Below are 8,253 nucleotides of genomic sequence, written 5' to 3'. Positions count from 1 at the left end.
AAGAAAAATAAAAATTTAGTTTCTCATCGTATTCATATTGCCTAAAGGATGCAGTGACACAGTTTTTTGTCCCCACGGATAAAGTCCAGGGGGCTTATAGATTGGGTCATATCCGTCCGTGAGTCCATCAGTGAGTCCATCGGTTCACGCAGATATCTCAGACATTTTGACAAAATATCATGTGACCTTGGTGACCTTTGACCTCAAATATATATATTTGTCCACAACTCAGTAACCACAAGTGCTACACCCTTCATATTTGGTATGATGGGACACCTTATGACACCACATATTGTACCTCATTAATTATGCGCATATCTAATTTTGAGCGAGCCAATAGAGCTAGAGGTCTGATTTTTGGTATATAGGAATAACTTAGCAATACAATTATTTTGACAAAATGTCACGTGACCTCAATGACCTTTGACCTCAAATATATATATTTGTCCACAACTCAGTAACCACAAGTGCTACACCCTTCATATTTGGTATGATGGGACACCTTATGACACCACATATTGTACCTCATTAATTATGCGCATATCTAATTCTGAGCAAGCCAATAGAGCTGGATGTCCAATTTTTGGTATATAGGGATAACTATAGGGTAGAAATCTAAATATGCCCATCTAAATATTAGACATCTACCATCGAGAACAAAAGAAATTTGCTGTAATTTGAATATTTAAGGAGTTTAAGCAATTTCCACTATAAATAAAGAACCCCTGCCTCAAACTCCACAAAAGTTGCTAGACATATTTTGCCGTTGTCATGCCATTGCTTCGTTTAATAACCAGTTAATCAAATGCCTAATTGACAGGAGGAAATTCAAGACCATATTTGAATAGTAGTATATATTGTCCTCAAAATTACTCTATCACGGCCCAAGTACTCATTGCCTTCAACAATACTGCCTTGTTATTATTATTATTATATACATGCACTATTTATAACTGCAACTGAATGAAGGGAAACTATGTTACACATTTACATTAGACTTTGTTTCTTCACAGCATTTGCTACAATAATTTAATCTCTCTCTCTCTCTCTCTCTCTCTCTCTCTCTCTCTCTCTCTCCTATTGTTTTAGTACCTCACAGACTTGACGTTTTTAAGCATATAGAGCTCAGGCAAAAATACTTGCCACACACCATTGCCGAGGGTTGTTTGCTGTTGGCGGCAGCACTTACAGAAGACAAACTAACTGTAAGTTTGCTTAATTTTGACTCTTTCAATAGCTGTCTCACTAGATCACACCCTCTTCCATAAAAGATCTCATGTATGACCAGACGTAACCCCAAAGGAATTCTTTGGCTAAGACTATTTAGTTTAAGCTATTAACCCTTTCCCTGCCAAGTCCATATTTCACCATCAGGTCAATATGGTTAAAATTAATGAAACACAAAATATTCCATATGGTGTATTTTAACTAATAATACTGTACATTTGAAGGCTGTTGAAAACATAAATACTGTTAACTTCATTTCTTTGGACTAAAGATGCTATAACATACCAAGCCAAGCGGGTGAAAGTACGTCATGTTTGAGCTGAATACCGCATTTTACTGACTTGGCTGATGGGGAAGTAATAGTCTTAATACTGTCTGGCAGGGAAAGGGTTAAAAATGTCAGTCTGCCTGTGTAAGGCAATATGGTTACATCTGAATTTTGTCTGAGATATGATTGGTTTTTGAACTAAAGCCTTTATGGCAGTCAGATGGCTGTAGTGAGGCAACTCTCAGCTAATAAGAACAGCAGAGAACATTCAAAGATGGAAAGTTTGCCATTCTTTATGTCTTTGGCCTTTGTAAACAGTAAAATAACAGATTAGATGATTTCTTGAGTTTCGTTCAAAAGAAATAGGTTGTGAAAATTCATGTGCACCTACATCATACTGACATATCCAGAATGAATGCTTTAAAGGTTTGATGCAGTTTGCCAAATTTATCCAAAAGTAATACTTCATGATCAAAAATTTAGCAACATCAAATATCCAAGCAATATTTCCTATCTCTGCCTTAGCTCAAGCTACTCCAAAATTGTGTACCAGTAGCTTATCATTTAGTATAATAATGCATAAAAAAGTAAATTGTTCAATTATGTGTACTTCCAAAATCTTCAATCATAACTCATCAAAAAATTGGTCAATAATTACCCTATATAGTAATGTGACATACACTCGATCAGAAAAATAACGGGTGATGCATTTGTTTCTTCTATAATCAATTGTGTGTGTGTGTGTATAAATATATATATATATATATATATATATATATATATATATATATATACATGCAGATGACATATTTTAATTTGAGTATATGTCTCGACCGTTATCAAAAAAAACTCATATATGTAACTGCTTATTCTGAAATGTGACATAACAAGTCACTATGAACATGTTTTCTTGCAAGAGTTATTTGGTGATTTATCAATAGTTCTATTGCCCACTGTGTCATTGAAAAAAAAGCAAGCATAACAAAGAGATAGAGTGTTTCAATATTTTAGTCATAACCTGCTAGTAATTGTGCCACCAAACAGAACACATCATAAATGTAATACACATTTTATTTTGTATTTCAGGACGTACACTTTCTAAAAAATGACCTTGAGGAGGAAGAGTGTAGAGAATTCCACAACTCTCTACTAAATTTAGAGTATAATGCCCGTAACTTTGCTGGCAGGGCTATTCCTGCAAGGCACTCTCAGTAAGTAGAACAATAGCTGTATGGGCCTCCACCAATTTAATCTTTCAGTGTAATTCCCTTTTTCTGCACTAGACTATGTTTACATCACACTGTTCAGTTTTCTGAGGGAATCATATCATAAAGTTGTCATTTCCAGGACAGGATGTGTCCAGTAGCTTTGAAATTTGGTGTGCAGGATTTTAGGAAGTCGTCCTCACAGTAATTAACTTACAAAAGGAAGTGTTGATCATGCTACTTTAAAACATTTTCAAATCACACTGACTTTGCCTTGTATCTGATGCTTAGTTTAGCATTAGCAAGAAACATACATGTATTGCCTTTACACACACTGTGACAGTATGGGCTGGGATGATTAATGTTGCCACAATGGAATTGAATTCAAGTTAACTTATAAATAGTTGTAAGAATAATGAAGATAATGATTGAATAATTATTTCCTATATTATCTTTTATTCAACAGATGCACAAGGTACTTCCCTTGAAGACAAGATGTGTACAGTTTGATAGAGATCATCCAATAGTGATGTAATCAGTTATTTTGAATTTTTAGCTCACATTTGGTTATACCAATGTGAGATTATCATATAAGCTCAAGTCAGCGGCGTCTATGTCGGTATGTATGTGTGAATGGATGTAAATATGTACAGACGTACAATATGTCCGTCAACTTCAAAAACTCACGAACCGCTGCTCTTTTTAGCAAGGTATTTGGTCTGTTGATGCATCCTAGGCTGTAGATGGAATTATGTTCAAATTATGTTTGCAGGGCCCAAATTATGCAAATGAGCTTTAAAAATGTGAAAATGGTGAAAAATCAATAACTGAAGAACGGCTAGTTTGATTGCTTTGAAAATTGGTATGCAAGTACCTTAGGTAGACTTTATGCGGTTTTATGTATATCGTGAAGATATCATGAATTTTGTATTTTTGCTGAATTTTCTGGTTATTTGCCTCATTTTAAGTAAATATTCTTCTTCTCTGAAACCGCCAGCCCAGTTTCTCTCAAATTTGGGTTGGATGTTTGTAAGGGTGTTACCCTTCTAATTTGTTGAAATTAACGACAAATTGGAAAAATTACTGTTTGGGGCAATTGTAGTTCACATTTGGTATACCAATGCGAGGTAATCGATAAGCTGAATCAGTTATTTGCCTGCCATTTGCATGTCTGTATGTATGTATGTGTATGTATGTCCGTCCATCTCAAAAACAGCTAAACAGCGGCACTTACTGTCTCAGTATTTGGTGTGCCGGTGCACCTAGGGTTGGAGATGTGAATTTGTTCAAATGAACGTGTCAGTGTCAAAAATATGCAAATGACGAGAAAAAGGAAACATAGGGCCAAAGTCCCTGAAGCTACTATAGACATGGATACAAAATTAAGTATTTCCTGACTGTATGAAATTATCTCACTAAGGTCATCCTAAGGACATGTAAACCAAATATTAAAGCTGTCTGACCAGCGGTTTTGAAAAAACAAGTGACTCAACAGTTGACAGAGCTCTGCTGTGTTATGTAGAGAATAACCTTTTGTGACACATGTATTGATGAAGAAGGTGGATATCTTTGATAGCTCATTTCAGGATGGCCTGACCAAAAATGGAAAAAAATTCCGTAAAAATACAGATTTGCATATTTCATCAGACTATATTAGTCTATAATAGCAAATAAACGAGAGTTAATTGCATTCTAATTAAAGTAAACAAGACTTGCTTAAATCAAGATTTACGTCATAATAAAACAGCATATCTGTCAGATTATAAAGAATCTTCAGCTGGTTATCTATATCTGTATTTTTATCCTATTAACCAAGCACATTTTAACTTTCAAATTAACATTGTAAGTAAGTTCTGTTGAATGTTGAGACTGTACGTACTCAGAGAAAGCACATTGAAGAGACAAATGTTTGAAACTTAAGAAGTTCAAGGTCATCAAAAGCATTATAAGGAATCATGTAACACTTTCATTGCACTGTTTACACAGATTGCTATAATTGCTATAAATAGCACATGAGGAATCTTACAGCCCAGCTTTACCATAAAAACCCTATCACTTGACCACTCTTTTAATTGACCACTCTGTTTTTTTCCTCAAAAAGTAATCTTATTTTATCCTTACCAAGTCAACCATAAATGGAAATTAGAACTTTCTCCATCTCTATTTATATGACCACCCTATCTGACAAACTATTATGAGCAATTTCTTTTAGATAACATAAATGGTGGTTCAGAATATATCAAAGTTGGGATTCAGGAAAGTTGCCTTTACATGTTTTAATCCTCCAAGATGGTAAGCATTTCACTATGAACTGTCAAAAAAAGTTGAACGTTCTGATAATTCCACACTAAAATTCAATTATTTAAAATCATATTAATTATTTTTTTCTGGGTGAATTGATAGGGTTTATACAGTACAAGAATTACATACAATGTAAGTCAAATTTTGACCAAAATGACAAAAAAATTCCTTAAAAATACACATTTGCATATTTCATCACAATTTGAACAAATCTAAGTTGGGTTATCCCTAGGGACCTGTATACCAAATAACGAAGCTGCCTGACCAGCGGTTATGAAGAAGATTTTTACCTAAAACACCTTTTTTGGCATTAATTTGCCTATTTTCAACAATATCAAAATATTAAAAAAAAAGTTTCTCAAAATCATATTTTTCATCTACACAACAAATCAAATCAGTGAGTACTGCGGTTCTCAAGATATTTGAGTGGACGGACGCCTCACAAACGGACATACATACATACATACTTTTATACATACATACATACATACAGACTGACGACGGACGCCGGACGGATACCCATCCCAATAGCTTCTATAGACTATAGTCTGTAGTAGCTAAAAAACCCTGCAAATTGCTGAAAATCTGTAACTGTAGGTCAGATAGGGTTGAAACTTGGTGTGCAGGTTCATTTAGGCATTCTAAAGTAGGTCTTTAAAATTTGGGATGAAATTTGCTTGTTTGTATTTTTAGGATAATTTTTTCAGTTTTTAGGCAAAAAATGTTTTTTCTCTGAAATCATTCGTCTGTTTGCTTTGAAAGTTGGTATACATGTATACATTTTCCTCAGGATGACCTCAGTCAAGTGTATATAAATTGAATTGAAATTTTCATATTTGTGATTTGGGGCAATTTTCCAAATTTTTGGTCAAAATTTTTTTATTCAAAAATTACTAATTTGATAGCTTTGATATTTGGTATGTAGGTTTCTAAGGTTGATCAAAATCAGTTTAATGAATATTGCGACGGTATCTTGAATTTTGGATTCTTGCTGAATTGTTTGGTTATATTTCTCATTTTAAGAAAATTTCTTCTTCTATGAAACCGCCAGCCCAATTGCTCTCAAATTTGGGATTGGATGTGTGCAAGGGTGTTACCCTTCTTATTGTTGAAATTATGACAAAATTGGGCAATTTTTGTCATTTTTGGTCAAAAATTCTTAAAAAATATATTCTTTTTAAAGCCCCTGGACTGACTTTGTATTGGGTTTACAGATGTCCAGAGATGACAATAGTTAGATATTTGGAAATTGTCCTGAAATATACAAATTGTTTTTTAGACAATTTTGTCATTTTTGGTCAAAAAACCTTGTTCTCAGAATTACTTGTCTAAAACAAACGTCCCGAGGGATGTTACTAGATAAATTTTGTGCTCAAAGTGTTGGGAAACCCCAAAATTTTTATATTTTAGGTAATTTTCTTATGTGGCTTTAAATGACCTACACCAACCCAGGTTAGGTTGTGAGAGAGTTTTGAAGGCTGTGAACATAATTTTGTCATATTTAGTATATATTTGTAGTAAAAATTTGATCTGTAAAAACAAAGCTGAGGTGAATTTTTTCATTGGGGACCAATTTTTGCTATTTTTCTATGTAAGACACACAAGAATTGATGAGAAATTTGAAATCCGGGATAATTCCTGATGTTGTTATCCCCCCAGTGGAAGGCATTTCACTATCTGTAACTGATTTAAGTGCTGTTTACATTCGAATGATAGCACTCATAGCATTAATTAAAAAATCCCTACAGTTGTAAATACATTTCCTACCAGCTGGTCTTATGTAAACATGGTCCATCAAGCGGTGGAACATTTGTATTCAGGAGGGGGTGGGGGATAGAGATTGATGAGGTAGCATTACTTTTTACCAGATCCCTCGCACATTTTTTCCAATTCTTTATTTTTTCCCCACTCTCCCACCTTTTCTTTTGTCAAGCTTCTCTGGCTAATTTTTGTGTTGACATTTGCTTATGTATTAAAGGATCTGCTTGTCCCATTGCTATAGAAGTTGATATGCATGTTACTAAAGATGACCTCCAGTACCTAAGTTGCAGACCTTATTTGCTTTTGTCATTCTTGTTTTTCTGGTTTAAATATTTCTTGAATTTACCAATTTAAACTGAATGTGAGTACAGTGTCGTTGACAGTATTTTTGTCATTTTTGGTCAAAAAATTGTAAAAAATATTTGATTTTTAAAGTGCCTGGACAGACATCTTTTATACTGGGTGTACAGATGTCCAGGGATGACAATAGTTAGATATGTGGAAGTTGTCTGACATATACAAATTTTTATTTTTTAAGACCATATTGTCATTTTTGGTCAACTGCAAGAAAATTTGTACCCAAAACACTTGTCACTTGTAAGAGAAGCTTTGTAATTTGGTACAAAAGTCCTGAGGGATGTTATTAGATAAATTTCTGTGCAAAGTGTTGGGAAGCCCCAAATTTGTATATTTTTGGTAATTTTCTCAGTTTGTGACCTTAAATGACCTACACCAACCCGGGATATGTTATGAGAGAGTTTCAAAGGCTGTGAACATAATTTTGTCATAATTAATATCGATTTGTAGTAAAATTTGATCCAGAAAACATAGCTGAGGTAATTTTTTTCATTGCGGATCAATTTTTGCAATATTTCCATGTAAGACACACAAGAACTGATGAGAAATTTGGATCCTGGATCACCACCCACAGTTGAAGGCATTTCACTATCCGTAAAATATCCCAAAAGTTGTAAATATATATCTAGCCTTATATAAACATAATCAACAACCAGCCCTTTTTCCACTCTCCCACCTTTTTTTTGTCAAGCTTCTCTGGCTAATTTTTTATTGACATTTGCTTTATAAATGTATGTAGGATCTACTTGTCCCATTGCTATAGAAGTTGATATGCATGTTGCTAAAGATGACCTCCAGTACCTAAGTTGCAGACCTTATTTGCTTTTGTCATTCTTGTTTTTCTGGTTTAAATATTTCTTTGTGGACCAAATCAAACTGAATCTGAACACACTGTCCTTGACGGTATTTTTTCTCAGTAATTCATTTGTGTGACAGCTTTGATATTTTAGTTTTTTTTATAATAAACATTACTTTCATTAAAAAAAGTGTGTTAACTGTGTGCTTGATCACTATCTAAACCCTAATCTATCAGTGAGATAACTTTTAAATAGTTTTAAAATTCTGTGAAAAAGTACACAAAATTGGCCAACGAATTTGTGTGCCGTTAGTTTATTCGGCACAAAGGTGGACCTT

At 33.9% G+C, this 8,253-nt stretch overlaps 1 long non-coding RNA gene across 1 annotated transcript; it reads left to right on the top strand.

Annotated features, from left to right (window-relative positions):
* Positions 1-216: 216 nt before the first annotated feature.
* LOC139120784 (uncharacterized) lies at positions 217-3,786 on the top strand. Its single transcript, XR_011549145.1, has 3 exons — positions 217-1,205; positions 2,582-2,706; positions 3,167-3,786. It is a non-coding gene; the product is annotated as an uncharacterized lncRNA (long non-coding RNA).
* The last annotated feature ends 4,467 nt before the right edge of the window (positions 3,787-8,253 follow it).

This window comes from Ptychodera flava, chromosome 20 (genome assembly GCF_041260155.1).
Source record: "Ptychodera flava strain L36383 chromosome 20, AS_Pfla_20210202, whole genome shotgun sequence".
NCBI lineage: Eukaryota > Metazoa > Hemichordata > Enteropneusta > Ptychoderidae > Ptychodera > Ptychodera flava.
Note: the sequence above shows the minus strand (reverse complement) of the source record. Positions and strands in the feature narration are given on the sequence as shown.